This window comes from Oncorhynchus tshawytscha, linkage group LG27 (genome assembly GCF_018296145.1).
Source record: "Oncorhynchus tshawytscha isolate Ot180627B linkage group LG27, Otsh_v2.0, whole genome shotgun sequence".
NCBI lineage: Eukaryota > Metazoa > Chordata > Actinopteri > Salmoniformes > Salmonidae > Oncorhynchus > Oncorhynchus tshawytscha.
In genome coordinates, this window is record NC_056455.1 from 18,283,987 (window position 1) to 18,308,865 (window position 24,879).

The following is a 24,879-nucleotide window of genomic DNA, read 5'->3' on the forward strand; positions in this document are numbered from 1 at the left end:
TGTCAGTATACCATAGTGGTTACATTTGAACCTTTGGCTACATGTAGTAAAACCTATACCATTCGTTGACGTTATAACTTTTATCCCCTCCTTTGCTTTTCTACTGACAAATGCTATGTGGATCAGGTTTATCTTAAGCCCCATACAGTGTATCAAACACAGAATTGGGCCAATGAACTACTGTAAGAACCCTCCATTTCACACCTCTTAGGTCTATACACTATCCCCAAGTGACACCTTCAAAACATGACTTTTCTACATTCTTTGCCACCAGTCGATTGTATTGTTCAAAACAGCACCAAGTGACCATGCCATTCTTCAAACATTTCTAATTGTGATAACATATGATAATGACCAGTGCACAAGAGCAACAGAGAGTCAGCCATTCCTGTCAAAGGTCTATTTCCATCCAGACCCCACGTTTGACCTCAGTTTGATGGGGTACCTTAACAGAGCTTGTCATTTACCCTTTGACCTGGCAGTGCTTAGTATTTTCTGAGTTGTCAAACACAGTCACCTCTCAAGCGCAGGTTCAAGACCACCTCCCACGTCTTGACTTGACACACAGCGGGGTCTTGTTTCCTGTCATGCTCTGGCGGAGGCGTCAGATGCTGACTTTGAGCGTAACCTTGTGAGGTTACGCAGCGTTACATCTTCTTAGCAGAGAGATTCACACAGGCCTCCTGTCTCTCTGCACACTCCTCTGTCATTTGATAAGCAGTAAGCAGTCAGTCTCAGGTCAGATCTCTGCTCTAACAGCCTGAGGTGAAGTCAGCCCCAGGAAGGGGTTGATGAAAATAATGTCAGTGCCACTCAACTGTAAAGATCTGATGATTTGAACTCTTCAAAATGTGTATGTTTGCACATAATAAAGTTGTGCTTTTTGTCATGTTAAATTTACATAGGCAAAAATGTATAAAAAAATTGGAAATTACAGGGATGTTTTTTTATTTAGATAGTTTTCCTGGGCAATAAAAGTACTGTTGTATGTTAATTTATTAATCGACATTCCTTGGTGATTTAGGCCATATCTGTCAGGGCGGCTTAAGCATCTGCTTAAGGTTTGTTCAAGGACTGTCTGACACCCTGCAGCTACCCTTTCCAGGAGCTCTCTGCATCTGTTCTCCTGTGCTAACCAGGCCATACAGTGGGAGAGACATTTTAGGTCTCAATGTGACCGTTCACTGGTTACCTACAGCTGTGAAGAGGTTTTCAAAGACTAGAGGTTTTTAACCTCTGTTGAAAATTCACACTTATCTGTGAAGGTGGAGAAAATCAGTGGTGTGATATGACTGGCCTTTGCCTTAGTCAGGCTGTTATGTAATTAACAGACAGTTGTTCATAGTCCAGACCTGACCAAAATCTCCTATACTTGGCACAAGGTGAATTACAATTACAAAGCCCATATGCCGCAGCTTCTCTTTTGTGGCAAGATAACAGCCACCCTCCTTTGAATTGGTGATCCAAATCGCAGGAAATGAACACTGATTTGTAATTTGCGATTCATGAATGGTCTCAGGCCTTGATGAGGGGAGGAAGCGGAGAACGGCACCATCGCATTTACACATCGAGGTCAGATTCATTTGAATACCAATCCAAACGACTTCCTGCTGTGGAAATTGGGCTTAAAAAAACGCAATCGGGTAAATTTATTCATGGGTAATTAGCACAATTTATACCGAAATCTGTGATATTGAAAAATAGGAAGTAAACTGCAGAGCCGGATCCAGCTGCAGTGGAGTATAAGCAGCAGCTCAGCCACAAGAAGCTCCTGCTACAGACCAGGTGTGGTGCTGCTATGTCTGCCATCTCAGGTGGATACTGTAACTACAGCATGAAGAGGTTCATGCCAATGCTGAAATCAAGTGGGTACTTTGTATGGAGAATCATCATCCTACACCTTGTGTCTCATATATCGGTAGCTAACTTGTTGCGATGGATGATGATGCATCCTGTCTGTATCACAACTGACAATGCAGACAGTGATTTGCTGTAGCCCAGCTCTGGCCCACTCATACAGCTCATGTTGTGTGCCCAGGTGGGCGAGGGGTTGTGTTTGTTTAATCAGCTCCTGGAGAGGAGAGCCACTGATCACAGAGGGGAATGCCCACACAACCATCTACCACTCTACTGCTCACTCCAGTCACTGTAATACCATACATAGCCTCACCCAGAGAAACTAGCCATACAGGCTGAGTGTGTGTGTGTGTGTGTGTGTGTGTGTGTGTGTGTGTGTGTGTGTGTGTGTGTGTGTGTGTGTGTGTGTGCGTGCATGCGTGCGTGCGTGCGTGCGTGCGTGCATGCGTGCGTGCGTGGGGGCGTGTATGCATGTTTGTGTGAAGGTAGAGGCACTTCTCACTGATCTCTCCTCCAGTGAACATTCAGGTCCTTTTCCCTCTCCAGCACTGGAAAGAGAGTGGAGCACTTCGATGGTTCCATAAAATATGGTTTATATAGATTTTGTAGATTTACACTTGTTTTCACTAGTCGCCTGTGCTATCAGTCATACTGAAAATGCAATAGCATATGCCATCGCCAAAGCATGCGATTCATTTGTGAAATCTCATATTGCCCTTGGAGCTGGTTCATATGAATGCTGAGTCCCTTGATCTGTTGCAGTATTTGATTCAATTGTCCTGACATCAGAGAAACCAAAATATGTGTGCTATCAGCAAAAATCTCTCCACAAGATTTGGCAACAATGTGCCCCTGGCTTACTATTTGGGCAAACAACATCTAACAGGAGTAACACAGTCCATTACGAGGAAGGTCAAAGATTAAAGTTCAGCATACATCACAGTTCTATGCTTGTCATTTTAATATGTTTTGTATTGTAATGTGCACTGTATTATACAGTATATTGTATTGTATTATGTAGGTGGGTGGCGTTGTGAGAGCCAGAACGGCTTATAGGGCAGGAGTCATCTCCTGTTTCTGAAGCGTGAGGTAGAGGCAGGAGGTTATGTAGTACTATGTAGTGTTATGTATGTTATTCACATTTACATGTTAGTCAGTTAGCAGACGCTCTTATCCACAGTGACTTACAGTACATATATGTTCATACATTTTCGTACGGGTCCCCAAGGGAATCGAACCCACAAACCATGCTCTACCAACAGGAGGATTATGTAGGAGGATTATGTATACTATATTATGAATTTTAGATATTTTATTTGTTGTTTTGTTTCCTGTTTGGACACGAGGAAGAGTAATTAGGGATCCCAATACAATACTAAATACTACATTCCTCTTCTATAGTGAGAAATAAATATCAAAGACTACATTTTAAACACAGAGTTAAATCATTTGGAACCTCTATTGTCATAGGCACCCTAATACACTAGCACCCAGTTATACTGGCAGTTATACTAGCTGTTATACTGTTAGTTATACTAGCTGTTATACTGTCAGTTATACTGTCAGTTATACTAGATGTTATAGTAGCAGTTATACTAGCAGTATACTGGCAGTTATAGTAGCTGTTATACGAGCAGTTATACTAGCAGTTAAACTAGCAGTTATACTAGCAGTTAAACTAGCTGGTATACTAGCAGTTTTACTAGCAGTTATTCTAGCAGTTAAACTGTCAGTTATACTAGCTGTTATACTATCAGTTATACTAGCTGTTATACTGTCAGTTAAACTGACTGTTATACTAGCAGTTATACTAGCTGTTATACTGTCAGTTGTACTGGCAGTTATAGTGTCAGTTATACTAGCTGTTATGCTGTCAATTATACTAGCTGTTATACTGTCAGTTATACTGGCTGTTATACGAGCAGTTACACTAGCTGCTATACTGTCAGTTATACTGTCAGTTATACTAGCTGTTATACTGTCAGTTATACTGGATGTCATACTGTCAGTTATACTACTAGCAGTTATACTAGCTGTTATACTAGCCGTTATACTAGCAGTTATACTAGCTGTTATACTGGCAGTTATACTAGCTGTTATACTGGCAGTTATACTAGCAGTTATACATACAGGCAGTTATAGTGGCTGTTGTACAAGCTGTTGTACTGGCAGTTATACTAGCAGATATACTAGCAGATATACTAGCTGTTATACTAGCAGTTATACTGTCAGTTATACTAGCAGTTGTACCAGCTGTTATACTGTCAGTTATACTAGCTGTTATACTAGAACATGTACTAGCTGTTATATTGTCGGTTATACTGTCAGTTATCCTGGCTGTTATTCTAGCAGTTATACTAGCTGTTATGCTGTCAGTTATACTGTCAGTTATACTAGCTGTTATACTGGCAGTTGTACTGGCAGTTATATTACCAGTTATACTACCAGTTATACTAGCTGTTATACCATCAGTTGTACTGGCAGTTATACTAGCTGTTATACTAGCAGTTATAGTAGCTGTTATACTAGCTGTTTTACTGGCAGTTATATTAGAAATTATACTGGCAGTTATATTAGCAATTATACTGGCAGTTATACTAGGTGTTATAATAGCAGTTATACTAGCTGTTATACTAGCAGTTATACTAGCTGTTATACTGTCCGTTATACTAGCAGTTATGCTGGCAGTTATACTAGCAGTTATTCTAGCTGTTCTACTGTCAGTTATACTATCTGTAATACTGGCAGTTATACTAGCTGTTATACTGGCAGTTGTACTGTCAGTTATACTAGCAGATATAGCTATTCTAGCTGTTATACTGTCAGTTATACTATCTGTAATACTGGCAGTTATACTAGCTGTTATATTAGCAGTTATACTAGCTGTTATACTGTTAGTTATACTAGCTGTTATACTGTCAGTTATACTAGGTGTTATACTGTCAGTTTTACTAGCTGTTATACTGTCAGTTATACTAGCAGGTATACTAGCTGTTATACAAGCAGTTATACTAGCTGTTATACTGTCAGTTATACTAGCTGTTATACTAGCTGTTATACTGGCAGTTATACTAGCAGATATACTAGCTGTAATGCTAGCAGTTGTACTAGCTGTTATACTGTCAGTTATACTAGCAGTTTACTAGCAGTTATACTGACAGTTATAGTTGCTGTTATACTAGCTGTTATACTGGTAGTTATACTAGCAGATATACTAGCTGTTATACTAGCTGTTATACTAGAAGATGTACTCACTGTTATACTAGCAGTTATACTACCAGTTATACTAGCTGTTATACTTGCTGTTATACTGTCGGTTATACTGGCTGTTATACTAGCTGTTATACTGGCAGTTATACTAGCTGTTATACTGGCAGTAATACTAGCTGTTATACAAGCAGTTATACTAGCTCTTATACTGGCAGTTATACTAGCTGTTATACTGTCAGTTATACTAGCAGATATACTAGCTGTTATACTAGCAGTCACACTGCCAGTTATACTAGCTGTTATACTGACAGTTGTACTGGCAGTTATATTACCAGTTATACTACCAGTTATACTAGCAGTTATACTAGCTGTTATACCATCAGTTGTACTGGCAGTTATACTAGCTGTTATACTAGCAGTTATAGTAGCTGTTATACTAGCTGTTTTACTGGCAGTTATATTAGCAATTATACTGGCAGTTACATTAGCAATTATACTGGCAGTTATACTAGGTGTTATAATAGCAGTTATACTAGCTGTTATACTAGCAGTTATACTAGCTGTTATACTGTCCGTTACACTAGCAGTTATGCTGGCAGTTATACTAGCAGTTATTCTAGCTGTTATACTGTCAGTTATACTATCTGTAATACTGGCAGTTATACTAGCTGTTATACTAGCTGTTATATTAGCAGTTATACTAGCTGTTATACTGTTAGTTATACTAGCTGTTCTACTGTCAGTTATACTATGTGTTTTACTGTCAGTTTTACTAGCTGTTATACTGGCAGGTATACTAGCTGTTATACTAGCAGTTATACTAGCTGTTTTACTTGCAGTTATACTAGCTGTTATACTGTCAGTTATACTAGCAGTTATACTAGCTGTTATACTGTCAGTTATACTTGCAGTTATACTGGCAGTTATACGAGCAGTTATTCTAGCAGATATACTAGCTGTTATACTAGCAGTTATACTAGCTGTTATACTGTTAGTTATACTAGCTGTTATACTGTCAGTTATACTAGGTGTTATACTGTCAGTTTTACTAGCTGTTATACTGGCAGTTATACTAGCAGGTATACTAGCTGTTATACAAGCAGTTATACTAGCTGTTATACTGTCAGTTATACTAGCTGTTATACTAGCTGTTATACTGGCAGTTATACTAGCAGATATACTAGCTGTAATGCTAGCAGTTGTACTAGCTGTTATACTGGCAGTTATACTAGCAGATATACTAGCTGTTATACTAGCTGTTATACTAGAAGATGTACTCACTGTTATACTAGCAGTTATACTACCAGTTATACTAGCTGTTATACTAGCTGTTATACTGTCAGTTATACTGGCTGTTATACTGTCAGTTATACTAGCTCTTATACTGGCAGTTATACTAGCTGTTATACTGTCAGTTATACTAGCAGATATACTAGCTGTTATACTAGCAGACACACTGCCAGTTATACTAGCTGTTATACTGACAGTTGTACTGGCAGTTATATTACCAGTTATACTACCAGTTATACTAGCAGTTATACTAGCTGTTATACCATCAGTTGTACTGGCAGTTATACTAGCTGTTATACTAGCAGTTATAGTAGCTGTTATACTAGCTGTTTTACTGGCAGTTATATTAGCAATTATACTGGCAGTTACATTAGCAATTATACTGGCAGTTATACTAGGTGTTATAATAGCAGTTATACTAGCTGTTATACTAGCAGTTATACTAGCTGTTATACTGTCCGTTATACTAGCAGTTATGCTGGCAGTTATACTAGCAGTTATTCTAGCTGTTATACTGTCATTTATACTATCTGTAATACTGGCAGTTATACTAGCTGTTATACTGGCAGTGGTATTGTCAGTTATACTAGCAGGTATACTAGCTGTTATACTAGCAGTTATACTAGCTGTTTTACTTGCAGTTATACTAGCTGTTATACTAGCAGATATACTAGCTGTTATACTAGCAGTTATACAAGCTGTTATACTGTTCATTATACTAGCTGTTATACTGTTAGTTATACTGGCTGTTATACTGTCAGTTATACTATCTGTAATACTGGCAGTTATACTAGCTGTTATACTGTCAGTTATACTGGCTGTTATACTTGCAGTTATACTGGCAGTTATACTAGCATTTATTCTAGCTGTCATACTGTCAGTTATACTATCTGTAATACTGGCAGTTATACTAGCTGTTATACTGGCAGTTGTACTGTCAGTTATACTAGCAGGTATACTAGCTGTTATACTAGCAGTTATACTAGCTGTTTTACTTGCAGTTATACTAGCTGTTATACTGTCAGTTATACTCGCAGTTATACTAGCTGTTATACTGTCAGTTATACTGGCTGTTATACATGCAGTTATACCTGCAGTTATACTAGCAGTTATTCTAGCAGATATACTAGCTGTTATACTAGCTGTTATACTGTTCATTATACTAGCTGTTATACTGTCAGTTATACTAGGTGTTATACTGTCAGTTTTAGTAGCTGTTATACTGGCAGTTATACTAGCAGGTATACTAGCTGTTATACAAGCAGTTATACTAGCTGTTATACTGTCAGTTATACTAGCTGTTATACTGGCAGTTATACTAGCAGATATACTAGCTGTAATGCTAGCAGTTGTACTCGCTGTTATACTGTCAGTTATACTAGCAGTTTACTAGCGGTTATACTGGCAGTTATAGTTGCTGTTATACTAGCTGTTATACTGGTAGTTATACTTGCAGATATACTAGCTGTTATATTAGCAGTTATACTAGCTGTTATACTGCCAGTTATACTAGGTGTTATACTGTCAGTTTTACTAGCTGTTATACTGGCAGTTATACTGGCAGTTATACTAGCAGGTATACTAGCTGTTATACTAGCAGTTATACTAGCTGTTTTACTTGCAGTTATACTAGCTGTTATACTGTCAGTTATACTAGCTGTTATACTAGCTGTTTTACTGGCAGTTATATTAGCAATTATACTGGCAGTTATACTAGCTGTTATACTAGCAGTTATACTAGCTGTTATACTGTTAGTTATACTAGCTGTTATACTGTCAGTTATACTAGGTGTTATACTGTCAGTTTTACTAGCTGTTATACTGGCAGTTATACTAGCAGGTATACTAGCTGTTATACAAGCAGTTATACTAGCTGTTATACTGTCAGTTATACTAGCTGTTATACTAGCTGTTTTACTTGCAGTTATACTAGCTGTTATACTGTCAGTTATACTAGCAGTTATACTAGCTGTTATACTGTCAGTTATACTGGCTGTTATACTTGCAGTTATACTGGCAGTTATACTAGCAGTTATTCTAGCTGTCATACTAGCTGTTATACTAGAATATGTACTCACTGTTATACTAGCAGTTATACTACCAGTTATACTAGCTGTTATACGAGCTGTTATACTGTCAGTTATACTGGCTGTTATACTGTCAGTTATACTTTCAGTTATACTAGCTGTTATACTGGCAGTTATACTAGCTGTTATACTGGCAGTAATACTAGATGTTATACAAGCAGTTATACTAGCTCTTATACTGGCAGTTATACTAGCTGTTATACTGTCAGTTATACTAGCAGATATACTAGCTGTTATACTAGCAGTCACACTGCCAGTTATACTAGCTGTTATACTGGCAGTTGTACTGGCAGTTATATTACCAGTTATACTACCAGTTATACTAGCAGTTATACTAGCTGTTATACCATCAGTTGTACTGGCAGTTATGCTAGCTGGTATACTAGCAGTTATTGTAGCTGTTATACTAGCTGTTTTACTGGCAGTTATATTAGCAATTGTACTGGCAGTTACATTAGCAAATATACTGGCAGTTATACTAGGTGTTATAATAGCAGTTATACTAGCTGTTATACTAGCTGTTATACTGTCCGTTATACTAGCAGTTATGCTGGCAGTTATACTAGCAGTTATTCTAGCTGTTATACTGTCAGTTATACTATCTGTAATACTGGCAGTTATACTAGCTGTTATACTGGCAGTTGTATTGTCAGTTATACTAGCAGGTATACTAGCTGTTATACTAGCAGTTATACTAGCTGTTTTACTTGCAGTTATACTAGCTGTTATACTGTCAGTTATACTAGCAGTTATACTAGCTGTTATACTGTCAGTTGTACTGGGTGTTATACTTGCAGTTATACTGGCAGTTATACTAGCAGTTATACTGGCAGTTATACTAGCTGTTATACTGTTAGTTATACTAGCTGTTATACTGTCAGTTATACTAGCATATATACTAGCATTTATACTAGCAGTCACACTGCCAGTTATACTGGCTGTTATACTGGCAGTTGTACTGGCAGTTATATTACCAGTTATACTACCAGTTATACTAGCAGTTATACTAGCTGTTATACCATCAGTTGTACTGGCAGTTATACTAGCTGTTATACTAGCAGTTATAGTAGCTGTTATACTAGCTGTTTTACTGGCAGTTATATTAGCAATTATACTGGCAGTTATATTAGCAATTATACTGGCAGTTATACTAGGTGTTATACTAGCAGTTATACTAGCTGTTATATTGTCCGTTATACTAGCAGTTATGCTGGCAGTTATACTAGCAGTTATTCTAGCTATTATGCTGTCAGTTATACTATCTGTAATACTGGCAGTTATACTAGCTGTTATACTGGCAGTTGTACTGGCAGTTATACTAGCAGATATACTAGCTGTTATATTAGCAGTTATACTAGCTGTTATACTGTCAGTTTTACTAGCTGTTATACTGGCAGTTATACTAGCTGTTATACTGTCAGTTTTACTAGCTGTTATACTGGCAGTTATACTGGCAGTTATACTAGCAGGTATACTAGCTGTTATACTAGCAGTTATACTAGCTGTTTTACTTGCAGTTATACTGGCTGTTATACTGTCAGTTATACTAGCAGTTATACTAGCTGTTATACTGTCAGTTATACTGGCTGTTATACTTGCAGTTATACTGGCAGTTATACTAGCAGTTATTCTAGCTGTCATACTGTCAGTTATACTATCTGTAATACTGGCAGTTATACTAGCTGTTATACTGGCAGTTGTACTGTCAGTTATACTCGCAGTTATACTAGCTGTTATACTGGCAGTTATACTAGCTGTTATACTTGCAGTTATACTGGCAGTTATACTGTCAGTTATACTCGCAGTTATACTAGCTGTTATACTGTCAGTTATACTGGCTGTTATACTTGCAGTTATACTGGCAGTTATACGAGCAGTTATTCTAGCAGATATACTAGCTGTTATACTAGCAGTTATACTAGCTGTTATACTGTTAGTTATACTAGCTGTTATACTGTCAGTTATACTAGGTGTTATACTGTCAGTTTTACTAGCTGTTATACTGTCAGTTATACTAGCAGGTATACTAGCTGTTATACAAGCAGTTATACTAGCAGATATACAATCTGTAATGCTAGCAGTTGCACTAGCTGTTATACTGTCAGTTATACTAGCAGTTTACTAGCAGTTATACTGTCAGTTATAGTTGCTGTTATACTAGCTGTTATACTGGTAGTTATACTAGCAGATATACTAGCAGTTATACTGACAGTTATAGTTGCTGTTATACTAGCTGTTATACTGGTAGTTATACTAGCAGATATACTAGCTGTTATACTAGCTGTTATACTAGAAGATGTACTCACTGTTATACTAGCAGTTATACTACCAGTTATACTAGCTGTTATACTTGCTGTTATACTGTCGGTTATACTGGCTGTTATACTGTCAGTTATACTTTCAGTTATACTAGCTGTTATACTGGCAGTTATACTAGCTGTTATACTGGCAGTAATACTAGCTGTTATACTAGCAGTTATACTAGCTCTTATACTGGCAGTTATACTAGCTGTTATACTGTCAGTTATACTAGCAGATATACTAGCTGTTATACTAGCAGTCACACTGCCAGTTATACTAGCTGTTATACTGGCAGTTGTACTGGCAGTTATATTACCAGTAATACTACCAGTTATACTAGCAGTTATACTAGCTGTTATAGTAGCTGTTATACTAGCTGTTTTACTGGCAGTTATATTAGCAATTATACTGGCAGTTATATTAGCAATTATACTGGCAGTTATACTGGCAGTTATGCTGGCTGTTATACTGGCAGTTATACTGGCTGGCAGGTATACTGGCAGTTATACTAGCAGTTATACGAACAGTTATACTAGCATTTATACTGGCAGGTATACTGGAAGTTATAGTGGCCTATGCTTTGGAAGCCTTTGCAAACTAGTCTGTGTATTATTGTTATACTGAGGCAGAGCCATACAAAGGGGATGAGGTAGTGGGATTTGTCTGGGGCTATGTTCTGTGTGTGTTAAGCATACGGTAAACATGTGTGGTGCTAATGGATTGAGCCCAAGAGGGAGGGGGGAACACTGCTCCATTCTGTCTGGGCTGGGCGACTGCCTACCGGAGCATCCACGTCAGTCGGAATGGCCCCCTCTCCTCACAGCCAGGTATAGCACACCGCTACTCCTCGCTCCACGCTAATCTGCCCCATTCATCTTCATTACAGCGCCCCTCTCTGCCTCGGCTATAGTAGGAGAAACGGAGGAAGGGAGGAGGGGGGGGCGGGCAGGAGGTGCAAAAGAAGATGGGAAAATCCTTTGACAAAAGAGGGCTACTTTGGTGGCTGTGTTTCCCCCCCTTTCCCCGTATCACCTGTTGTATGAGTGGTTTTCTTCAGTAAGACCAATAATTCACCCCCTGCCTCGGGGTTCACTGGCAGAGCCGTTTCCCATGAAGGACTATCAGCAATAGAGGGAAAACATGTGCTTTGTTCGCCTCAATGCCGTTTGGAAGAGTAGTCCAATGCTTTGTGATGCCATATGAATGAAAATATATGGGGGCAGCTTTACCCTCTGCATGAAAAAAACTTGAAATCCACCCACTCTGTACCCTTTCCTGGTTTCTCAGTTGTGGAAATGGACTGGTGCTGAAGAGAATGCATGTAGGATGATTGAGGAAATGAATGACCAAACTCCAGGACTTGTTCGTGTGGCCTCCCTCGGTTCCTTCCTGTCAATCATCTTGAGACTATACCAGTGTGTGTGTACAGGCACGGTATCTTATGGTTTTCTGCATGAGTAAGTGGGTGTAGCGTTTTGACCAGGTGGGAGTAATCTTCTAGTGTTTTCTCCATGTGTATGTTTTTGTTGGTGTATGTGGGTTTGAGCCTGAGCACTTGTTTGTGTGTGTGTACACGTTTGTGTGTGTGTCTGTGTGTGTGGGGGTGTGCGTGTGAATGTTTACACACGCGTGTGCGTACATGCATGTGTATATATCCGGCGTGTATGTGTGTGTGTGTATGTGTGTGTGTGTGTGTGTGTGTGTGTGTGTGTGTGTGTGTGTGTGTGTGTGTGTGTGTGTGTGTGTGTGTGTGTGTGTGTGTGTGTGTGTGTGTGTGTGTGTGTGTGTGTGTGTGTGTAAGAGAGAGACCCAGAATGAGAGATAGTGCAGAGATTGTTGGGCTGGGCAGTGCCAGTGCTCCAGAGCAGGATTAGTCTCATAGTCCAATCAGATAAGGATTACACCGGCTGGCACAGGCCCACCCAGGCTAATGACCCGACCCTAAAGTGGCATTAGGCTGTATTATGACACGGCTCCACTGTACACCCAAATGCATGAACAGGATAACATGCCCGCATATCTGCCATCAAGGAACCCAAGCGTAGCCACGCACACCAGTGTACTGGATGGCCATATCAAGTTGAATACAGAGTACTATATCCGTGGCAATTCAGAGTGGTCTGGTCTTCAACCACTTGTTGAGATAGGGGCAATAGGGGTTCATGGACAAATCCTCCCTTAGTGTTTCATTGGACTGGCTATCCACACTCGGAGGGTTGTGAAATGACATCTGCCCCAGTCACATCCCTCCTCTCAGCTGCTATCTAAGTGACTGGGCTCTATTGCACTGTCACCTCTCCCAGAGCCCATAGATAGATGTGATTCATTTTGCTCGGACCTGTCTGCCGCTGTGGCTACAGTAGCTCTGCTGGGACTGCAGACAGACACTACTGGTCTGGACTGTTTTATATTGGCCACTAAGGCCTGATTATTACAGTACAGTCATTACTAGATGGGGCTGTGTGAGACTCAATCACCTTCATTACAGTAGTGCAGTGTCTGTGGTGTCAGTCTGTATGTCATTGTCCCACTGTGGAGATGGCCATGCACTGTAGTTCTACTCCTTTATAATGTACTGTCCATTGCCTTGGGGTTTCCTCTTATTGGAGAGAGAGTGAATAGTGGGAGTGATTATGGTTCAGTACAGTCTTAAATGCTGTTGCAGTGTTTTGGTCATGTGTAGGTCAATCACAAAGCCCCTCCTTTCTGATGTTATAACATGCTTTAGTACAGTGAAGGTTATATCACTTTCCTATCTGGTTTTCTCATTTTCATGCTATGCTCCAGTATAGTGGAGGTGTGTGGTATGTAGGAGTCTCCATGCTATTCTGAATCTCGCCTCCCCCACACTTAGCTAACTGTACCTGCCAGAGAAGGCCTCTCCTGGCTTGGCAGGGGTGTGAAGCAACATAATCCTCATCTCCATCTCCTCCATGTGCCCGTGTTTTGTGATGGGCTATGGAGGGGGAGATGCCATAGGAATTGGTTTAGGGTATGATTAATGGCACGATGGCTTTGATCGATGGGAGACGTGCTTAAACTTTGGTAGCCCTGTCCCATTAAAGCCGCCCTCCTGCACGGCCACCTGCCTGCCCGCCTGCCTGCCCACCTGCCTGCCTGCCCACCTGCCTGCCTGCCCGCCTGCCTGCCTGCCTGCCTGCCCGCCTGCCTGCCCGCCTGCCCGCCTGCCTGCCTGCCTGCCCGCCTGCCTGCCTGCCCACCTGCCTGCCTGCCCGCCTGCCTGCCTGCCCGCCTGCCTGCCTGCCTACCTGCCCGCCTGCCTGCCTGCCCGCCTGCCTGCCCGCCTGCCTGCCCGCCTGCCTGCCTGCCTGCCCGCCTGCCTGCCCGCCTGCCCGCCTGCCTGCCTGCCTGCCTGCCTGCCCACCTGCCTGCCTGCCTGCCTGCCTGCCCACCTGCCTGCCCACCTGCCTGCCCACCTGCCCACTCAGCGTGTAGGAGTCCCCCTGCTCCACTAAACGAGAGGGCCAGTAAATTAGAAATTAGAAAAAGGACACGTGTCAAAGAGGGGACAGCGTCCGGGTCACCACATGATAATTACATCAGTCCTCTCCAGTCACTGAAACTTGTGTGTGTGTGTGTGTGTGTGTGTGTGTGTGTGTGTGTGTGTGTGTGTGTGTGTGTGTGTGTGTGTGTGTGTGTGTGTGTGTGTGTGTGTGTGTGTGTGTGTGTGTGTGTGTGTGTGTGTGTGTGTGTGCGTATGTGTGTGGCTCTCGCCTTCATTTACACATGTTATTTCTTAGCTGCAGTCAGTTGTGGTGAGGGGGAGTCTATCTTTATCTTGCATGGCCAGGGAACAAATCAGTAGTGCACATGGGCTGGGCAGCTGGGCCAGTCATACCCTGGGCCAGTCATCAAACCCTGGGCCAGTCATCATACCCTTGGACAGTCATACCCTGGGCCATACCCTGGGCCAGTCATACCCTGGGAAGTCATACTCTGGGCCAGTCATACCCTGGGACAGTCATCATACCCTTGGACAGTCATACCCTGGGCCACACCCCAGCGTTGTCATACCCTGGGACAGTCATACCCTGGGCCTGTCATACCCTGGGCCAGTCATCATACCCTTGGACAGTCATACCCTGGGACATACTCTGGGCTAGTCATACCCTGGGCCAGTAATACCCTGGGACAGTCATACTCTGGGCCTGTCATACCCTGGGATAGTCATTATACCGTGGGACAGTCATCACACCCTGGGATAGTCATACCCTGGAATAGTCATACCCTGTACCAGTCATACCCTGTGCCAGTCACACCCTGGGCCAGTAACACCCTGTGCCAGTCACACCCTGGGCTAGTCTCTGTAACACTATTGAATAGACAGGGGTCACTAGACTCTGGCTGCCAATAGATGTTATTGTAGCGATTACAGTTACTGTTGTAGTACACAAACTTGATGAAAATACATGTGATGCACTGGCACCAGAAACAGTGATATGAGACTGAAAGAAATTAATGTATCCTGGCAGGATATTGCATGGTTACAGGCACAAATAAATAGTTCACTGCTCCTAACAACACAGTAGTCTCTTACCTTGGTTCCACATCAGCGGCCATTTCCTTAAGCAGTGGAAATCTCCCAAAGAGACCCAATAGTAAATAATAATTAACCTCAGATACAATCCATTCATTTTAAGGAGGTGAGATCCACTCCTTTTTCCTGCGATAGTGAGGAGAAACTACAGCAATCTGCCTTTTGATTAATTGGTGTAGTCCACAGCGCAGTTCATTTGCCATCTATTACACCGTATTTGCTTTGTGTCAGCGCGGAGCCCAAACACACTGCATCATCCCGGAGAGTGGGAGTGGGTAGAGTTCTGTCTGCTCCCCAACACCCTGCCATACTGCATGGGGTGTGAGGTGAGCCTGCACCTGCACCTGAATCCAGTAAGACCAAGGCCCCGGTCCTTCACGGGGTTACGACTCCAGCCCTAGCAAAACAGTCTCTCAGTGTTGCTGTGGAGAGGAGAATGAGATATTCCCACCTCTGTAGAACCCTCTTAGCACCTAGTGGGAAAGGTGCTGACAGCTCCACTCCCTGCCTGGTCCAGGTATATTTACTGTAGATAGCGTAACTCCAGTTTCATATACTCTGCAATCAATGTGTTTTAGGTATAACAATACAATGGATCTAGACAGAGTTGTAATATGAGATGTCCAGAGTTTTGAGGGTATTGGATTTCTGCACAGCTAAAGAGTTGAGTCCTGACTGCAGGGCAGACAGATAGAGTCATGATTTTGTTGTACTCACCTGAGCCCCTTGTTTCTTTTTTCATTGTCTATCGACCCGGGTCAGAGAGAGTAATGTCACATTTTGACAATGTTATTGACAAGTAACATTTGAGGTTGCAAAGGCAAATGGAAATCTTTCTCACAGCACACTGACTGAAGGTCTTCTGTGCCTTACCTCCTTTAAGGGGATGTTGGTGGTCTTGATTGTATGGGGGCCTGCAGAGGCCATACTGTGCTTTGACTGTGTGTCAATCTCCAAAGACGGGACTGGCCACTGTGTGTGTGTGTGTGTGTGTGTGTGTGTGTGTGTGTGTGTGTGTGTGTGTGTGTGTGTGTGTGTGTGTGTGTGTGTGTGTGTGTGTGTGTGTGTGTGTGTGTGTGTGTGTGTGTGTGTGTGTGTGTGTGTGTGTGTGTGTGTGTGTGTGTGTGTGTGTGTGCGTGCGTGCGTGCGTGTGTGTGTGTGTGTGCTCGTGCATGTGTGTGCGTGGGGCTGTTCAGATGGTCCTGTTAACTACACCCCAGAGTGAGTTTTTACTGTAGCCGACAGAGCTGGCAGACCCCACTGTCACAGCAAATGGTGCTGTTGGGAAAACAAACACTTGTAATGAGACTCTATCTGTCAAATGAGACCATCAGAAACTGCTCCAAGCTAAGAAAAAAAATGGAAGGTGGTGATGTCACCGGCTGACTTGAGTGGGAGTAATGATGTTGACAAGGTCAAAGGGAGACTGCTGAACATTTCATCATTGGTAAAAAAAGATATATATTTATAGTTATGCAATCCAAATATTTATTTTTAAACAGAAAAACATTATTAAAGCCATCCCATTTTAACCTACACAAACTTTGTGTAAGTTACACTCAATGTTATTTCAGAATGAATCTGTCCCAACTTTCATCTTACCTGTGAACTGTAGCTTTAGCAGTGACGGAGTGAGTCGGGGGTTAATCTGAAGGCTGATGATGGAATATGTTCTCTACAGGAAATGATGTAAACCTGGTGTCCAGGTATGGCTGACACTCGATTATTCATGTCTATGGAGGGATAATGTATGTGTTCTGACTCTGAAGCTCAGCCACAGCCTTAGCCAAAATGCTGACAACGCATCTGATTTTCCTGAAGATGAAAGACAATGCTACGGTAATCTCCAGATCAGGTCGAATCAGGGAGTTTGTCAAAATGAAGGTGCTACGTACTGATGTAGCTGGGGATAAGGCTCTGCTAAATCACAGAGGAAGATGATGCAACACTTCCTGTCCAGCCCATCATGTTTAACCCCTTCTGTCCCACTCCTTTCTGTGTGTGTGTGTGTGTGTGTGTGTGTGTGTGTGTGTGTGTGTGTGTGTGTGTGTGTGTGTGTGTGTGTGTGTGTGTGTGTGTGTGTGTGTGTGTGTGTGTGTGTGTGTGTGTGTGTGTGTGCTCATTGCCTGTGTGCACTAAGGAACAGTATGAATGTTTAATGGCGAGCAGCGTGGCTTTCCTTTGCTCTCTCAGATCGTTTTCCAGGACAGGAGTCTCTCATGAGTTCACAACAGCATGCACATGGACTGCTCCTGTGCCATAACACACACACACACATTCACAACCAGGGTCAGGAAGGAATTATTCTCTATCACAGCTAGTGTGCACCGCTACTCTTACTGACACGCATACCTGACAAACACATGCATACAGAGAGGGAGAAATACAGCAGCCTGTGCTTGAACCAGCCTAAAGGTGCTGTAACCACCATACCCCAGACCTGCTGGTCTCATGGTGCTGTAACCACCATACCCCAGACTTGCTGGTCTCATGGTGCTGTAACCACCATACCCCAGACCTGCTGGTCTCATGGTGCTGTAACCACCATACCCCAGACCTGCTGGTCTCATGGTGCTGTAACCACCATACCCCAGACCTGCTGGTCTCATGGTGCTGTAACCACCATACCCCAGACCTGCTGGTCTCATGGTGCTGTAACCACCATACCCCAGACCTGCTGGTCTCATGGTGCTGTAACCACCATACCCCAGACCTGCTGGTCTCATGGTGCTGTAACCACCATACCCCAGACCTGCTGGTCTCATGGTGCTGTTACCACCATACCCCAGACCTGCTGGTCTCATGGTGCTGTAACCACCATACCCCAGACCTGCTGGTCTCATGGTGCTGTAACCACCATACCCCAGACCTGCTGGTCTCATGGTGCTGTAACCACCATAACCGAGACCTGCTGGTCTCATGGTGCTGTAACCACCATACCCCAGACCTGCTGGTCTCATGGTGCTGTAACCACCATACCCCAGACCTGCTGGTCTCATGTTGCTGTAACCACCATACACCAGACCTGCTGGTCTCATGGTGCTGTAACCACCATACCCCAGACCTGCTGGTCTCATGGTGCTGTAACCACCATACCCCAGACCTGCTGGTCTCATGGTGCTGTAACCACCATACCCCAGACCTGCTGGTCTCATGGTGCTGTAACCACCATACCCCAGACCTGCTGGTCTCATGTTGCTGTAACCACCATACACCAGACCTGCTCGTCTCATGGTGCTGTAACCACCATACCCCAGACCTGCTGGTCTCATGGTGCTGTAACCACCATACCCCAGACCTGCTGGTCTCATGTTGCTGTAACCACCATACCCCAGACCTGCTGGTCTCATGGTGCTGTAACCACCATACCCCAGACCTGCTGGTCTCATGGTGCTGTAACCACCATACCCCAGACCTGCTGGTCTCATGTTGCTGTAACCACCATACCCCAGACCTGCTGGTCTCATGGTGCTGTAAATACCATACCCCAGACCTGCTGGTCTCATGGTGCTGTAACCACCATACCCCAGACTTGCTGGTCTCATGGTGCTGTAACCACCATACCCCAGACCTGCTGGTCTCATGGTGCTGTAACCACCATACCCCAGACCTGCTCGTCTCAGGGTGCTGTAACCACCATACCCCAGACTTGCTGGTCTCATGGTGCTGTAACCACCATACCCCAGACTTGCTGGTCTCATGGGGTTGCACAAGTCAAAAATGAACATATTGTATCAAAATGAAGCTAAGTTGCGATGATGGGCTGTAAGGAGCCTGGCTTTTATATTTTGTTTCCCCTCAGTACGCCTCATACCACCTGTTGGAGAGCTCCGCGGCAGATGGCAGACAAAGGCTCAGAACACAACACAACACTGTATTACTGTCGGCCTCAGTGTCTGCTACTGACAATGTCAGTATCACTTATACAATTGACTGAATATCTCACTGGCTCACTATATCTGTGTAGGAATGACATCCTACGGCAACCCTGTAACCAAGTTAGCCATTGTCATATGTGTCTACAGTGGAAAGGTGAGACTCTCACAAACACATACATGTTGGTTGTTTTGCTCTAGGGCGCCCACAGGCCTCACAAGACTTGTCTGAATGCCCCCGGTATCGGTTGGAAACATTAATAGAAGAACAGTATACTGTATATGGAGACGGTTTGCTGCTAAAAATGAGGGGTTAAATACAAAAAAATACAAAAATGATGGTCATTATATTTCTTATATATCTCAGATATAGGACAGACACTTCAGAACAAACTGCCTTGAATTTTTGGGGGGGACTATCTGTTGTTCCATGGAGTAAATCTGTTATTCAATGCATTTGTATGGGCTAATATCAGTAAGGATCTTAATTAAGGCTACTATTGCTGAACTGGACACCAAAATCGAGAGCATCATTCGAACGGTCGCTTCGCAGGGCCAGAGTATTGTGGACCTTGAGAAGGCTTCTGAATTCAACGCTGGTAGGATCGACGAGTTAGAGAAGCTATGCACGTCATTGCAGGATAGTGTGCAGAGGCTTTCTGTGAAAGTGGTTGACCTGAAGGGCCGATCCAGACGTAATAACCTTAGTGTGATTGGTCTGGCAGAGGGGGTGGAGGCGGGCTCTCGCCCCATCGACTTCTTCGCCAAGCTATTGAAGGATGCAATGGGATCGGATGTTTTGGATTCGGATCCCCAGCTGGACCGTGCACATCGCTCCCTTGTCCCAGTGCCTGGACCGGGCCAACGTCCTCGCCCAGTAATCATCTGTTGTCACAGTTTCAAGACCAAGGATCTTATCCTGCGGGAAGCTCGAATGAGGGGCAACCTGTCACATAAAGGGCATCCATTCCGTGTCTATGAGGATTATGTGCCCGATGTGGGAAAGCACCGCGCCGACTACAGAGATGTCATGACCAAACTCTACAAACTCCATCTTCGCCCAGCCTTGCTCTTCCCTGCAGGACTAAGAATTACCCCACCTTCCGGTGAGAAGATTTGTCTCTCCTCAGTTATGGACACAGATAAGTTTATCCGGGAATATACACCAATCCCCCATACAGGTTAGAGTGCCTTGTCATTGTGTGTTCGTTCGGGTCTGCTCATGGACTCAAATCCATACTATACCATAACGGGTGAAACCGTATTAAGCGGGCTCATCAAGGGTTACCGATCATGTAAGACGCTGAGCCAACCAATGGATGGCGGTCAGATCTCTCATTTAACGTTAAATTCACTTTCATTCCGGCTGTGTTCAGAGCCTATTTGGGAGGCCTTCTAGGTTTGATCATTGACACTTTCGGATGGATATACTATGCACGTCATTTTGGCCCATTTCCCCCATTTTTATTTTGTTTCGTTATTTATTTTTCAATTCTTACATTATTCTTATTACCATACCATTTATTTATTGCTTGCAGGGGACTAGGGGTGATGGTTGAGAAGGGGCAGACGCAGACACCTGGTTAGCAAGTTGATGTTTTGTGCCGTTCTGCCTTTGTCTAGCAGTAGGCCGCTCTCCCGACTAGATTCCCACCAGCCCTCTGTAGTGCTTGTGTCTGTGTAGGTGTGAGTACATATAATTATTATTAGTACTTTATTATTATTTTCTCTTAGCATTTTAGTATTATGTATGTGAATATTTTTAAATCAGTGTAGATCGTTATTCTGGGGTATGAATGTTTGTATGTGTGTATGTGTATATGTGCATCTGGATGCATATGGATGTACGTGTGTATATACATATATACTGTATATATATTTTTTAAATATATATTTTTATATATGCATGTTTTTGTGTGGGTGTATATGTATGTGGGTGTGTATATGTGTATATATATATGTGTGTGTGTGTGTGTGTGTGTGTGTGTGTGTGTGTGTGTGTGTGTGTGTGTGTGTGTGTGTGTGTGTGTGTGTGTGTGTGTGTGTGTGTGTGTGTGTGTATATATGAATGTATGTATATGTATATATATATATATATATATATATATATATATATATATATATATATATATATGTATATATATATATATATATATAAAAATATATATATTTTTTTTTTATCTTAAAAAAAGAAAGAAATATATATATCTTTTCATTTCTTTTCTTTTTTGATTGGGGGGTACGTTTTAATTTAGCAAAATCCTTGTTCCGATCTCCTGACCCACAATATGTAAAGGTACTGCTGTCTATGTCGGTTGCGGATGGTTTATGTTTAGACCGGCATTGTTTAGCAATGTAATCTTGTGAGGCTATCTCTTGCTTATCTCAGGGATTGACCCAGGATGACGCTTAAGTGCGCAATATGTTTAAGTTGCAACTTATTATGTTTAGGTTTATTAGATGCTAATTGGACACTTTATTCGCGGGAGCCTCCTCAGTTCATATGTTAGGAGAAGTCCTAGTTAGGAGGAGTCCTAGCCCACTTGAAAGCACTCTCGTCTGTCATTATATTTTTGCAAGAAACACATCTGAAAAATAACTCTCATAAAATACTGAATTGTAGGTGGGTGGAGCAAGTGTATCACTCTAACTTCTCTTCCAAAACGAGAGGCACAGCGATTCTGGTACGGAAAGGAATTCCCTTTCTACATAACACCACTATTGCGGATAAAGAGGGTTGCTATGTGATCGTAAGAGGAGAAATCCACTCTACTTCAGTAACTCTACTAAATATCCTTTGGCCAAACATTGATAACCCCTCTTTTTTCAAAAGAGTCCTTGCCCTGATTCCAGATATCTCCCATACTAACCTGGTCATTGGAGGGGACCTTAACTGTGTGCTAGACCAATATTTGGATAGATCCTCTACCCGGCGAACCCCTACCTCCTATTTAAGCGAATTCTTGAATACCTACATAAAAAATTTGAACTTATTTGATATATGGAGGATTGCTAACCCTACGGGTAGGGAATACTCCTTTTACTCTCATGTTCACAATGTTTACACTCGAATTGACTACTTTTTGGTTGATGCTAAACTACTCCCCTATACCTGTAATGTGAGGTATCATGATATTATAATCTCGGACCACAGACCACTCACCTTCTCCCTGAGATTGGGTGACATTGTACCAAACGAGAGGGTCTGGAGGTTGAATCCTCAGCTCCTCACAGAACCAACATTCTGTGAACATCTTAAAGACCAAATTATATTTTTCTTTGATACCAACGACAACACAGAGATTTCCCCAGCATTATTGTGGGAAACACTGAAGGCTTATCTGAGAGGCTGTATCATCTCCTTTCAGACTGCCAGAAGTAGGCAAAACAGAGGAAAACTGGAAGAACTGGAGGGACAAATTCACTTACTGGATAGGGAGAATGGTAGCCATCCATCTATGGAGAAACATTAAAAAAGTACCTCTTTAAAATTTGAATATAATCAGATTCTCTCAGCTAAAATTGCTAAATCTTTTCTCTATGCCAAGCAAAAATATTTTGAGTTTGGTGACAAACCACACAAATTACTCGCCAGACAACTTCGAAAAAATGTGAGTGACCGAATGATTCACAAAGTTAAATCTGCATCTGGGGAATTACTCTCTTCCCCCAAAGACATCAATGACAGATTCCGTCAGTTTTATGAGACTCTATATACATCTAAAGCGGATCCTAAACCCCTTATTTATGCAAAACTTTTTGGAGGACTGTAATCCTCCTGCCCTGAACCAGGACGATTCTAACTTCCTGAATAAGGAAATATCCCTTGAAGAAATTAGAGAAACAATTACATCTCTAAAGAGTGGCAAGACCCCGGGCCCAGATGGATACCCTGGTGAATTCTATAAAACATTCAGTAACATGCTCTCTCCCTACCTGCACAAAATGTTGGTTCAGGCCAATGAGGATGGAGCTCTCCCATCTACTTTGGATGAAGCATTCATTACAGTTATAGTGAAGGGTAAAGATCCGGAAGAGGTAGGGTCATATAGACCAATATCTCTCCTCAATACAGACCAAAAGATTTTCAGCAAAAACTCTGGCTAACAGGTTTAGCACTTTAATTGGCAAATTGGTCCATTCGGACCAGTCCGGCTTTATCCCTAACAGAAACTCATTCTTCAATCTCAGGCGCCTCTTCAACATTATGTATTCTCAGAGGTTACCCAACGTGGACCTTGCCGTTATATCTCTTGATGCCGAAAAGGCCTTTGACCAAGTTGAGTGGCCCTATCTATTTAAGGTCCTACAGAAATGTAATATTGGAGATGGGTTCATAAATTGGATCCAGCTTTTATATAGGAACCCCTGTGCGAGAATACTCACTAACCAATCATTGTCGCCCCGATTTAACCTTTACAGAGGGACAAGGCAGGGTTGTGCGCTGTCGCCTATGCTCTTGGCCCTAATTATCGAACCTCTCGCTCGGGCGATTAGGTCTCATACAGCAATACACAGCTATAATACTAAAGATACTCTAAATAAGATTTCCCTATACGCAGATGACATCCTCCTCTGTGTAACAGAACCCCAGGCTAGTATTCCAGCTATTCTTGATGTGATCAATTTGTTTGGTACCTTCTCGGGATACAGAATAAATTGGAACAAGAGTGAATTAATGCCCATACGGTTGCAAAACACCTCCTGGCTAGAACATCTCCCAATTATCTTCAAAAAAATTTACCTACCTAGGAATTGTAGTTACCAAACAATACTCCTTACTATTTCAAGAGAATTTCCCCTCTCTGATGCAAAAACTCAAGGCAAACATACAATTTTGGAGAACTCTCCCAATTTCTCTGCTCGGAAGAATTAATGCCATTAAAATGGTCTTCCTCCCACAACTGCTCTACCTATACCAGAACATTCCAGTATTCATACCTAAATCCTCTCATAAACAACTGGACTCAATTATCAATCCTTTCATCTGGGATTATAAAACACACAGGATAGGTAAAAAACACCTCTGTAAATCCAAGATGGAAGGAGGATTGTCTCTCCCAAATGTTATATTTTATTACTGGGCCGCTAACCTCCGCGTTGTTATGTTTCTGCTGGATGACACACCTCCGTCATCCAGCTGGCTTACTATGGAGCGTGAGGAGTGTCACCCCTTCTCTATTGGTGCTCTGATTCTGTCGCCTGCCAATCTGGAGATGTCACTTTATTGTAACAATCCTATTATACATAGCACAGTCCAAATCTGGAAGCAAATTAAAGTCCACTTTGAGCTTAGACCAATGTCATTCATGCTCCCTGTCGCCAGGAATCCCTCCTTTGCCCCTTCTAACCTTGATAACACCTTTGAGCGATGGGGAGAGCTGGGGATAAGTACCATAGGGGATTTATACATAGAGGGGACCTTTGCTTCCTTTGAGTTGCTGAGGGAAACTTATAATCTTCCCAGAAGTATTTTTTTCAGATACCTACAAATTAGAGACTATGTTAGAAAACACCTCCCTATGTTAGAAAAAAGTCCCTTCTCTCACACCTCATCTGCCAGAACAGTCCCTTCTCCCACACCTCATCTGCTAGAACAGTCCCTTCTCCCACACCTCATGTGCATCTGTTAGCACACGTTCTACAGATGCCATCAAGGCAAAATGGGAGGAAGAACTAGGGACTGACATTTTGGTGGCAG

The 24,879-nt window shown here is 42.4% G+C and overlaps 1 protein-coding gene across 1 annotated transcript in view; it reads left to right on the forward strand.

Annotated features, from left to right (window-relative positions):
- LOC112258896 (voltage-dependent calcium channel gamma-2 subunit-like) overlaps positions 1-24,879 on the forward strand; it is a 79,783-nt gene that overhangs the window by 2,085 nt on the left and 52,819 nt on the right. The gene's annotated exons all lie outside the window — the stretch shown is intronic.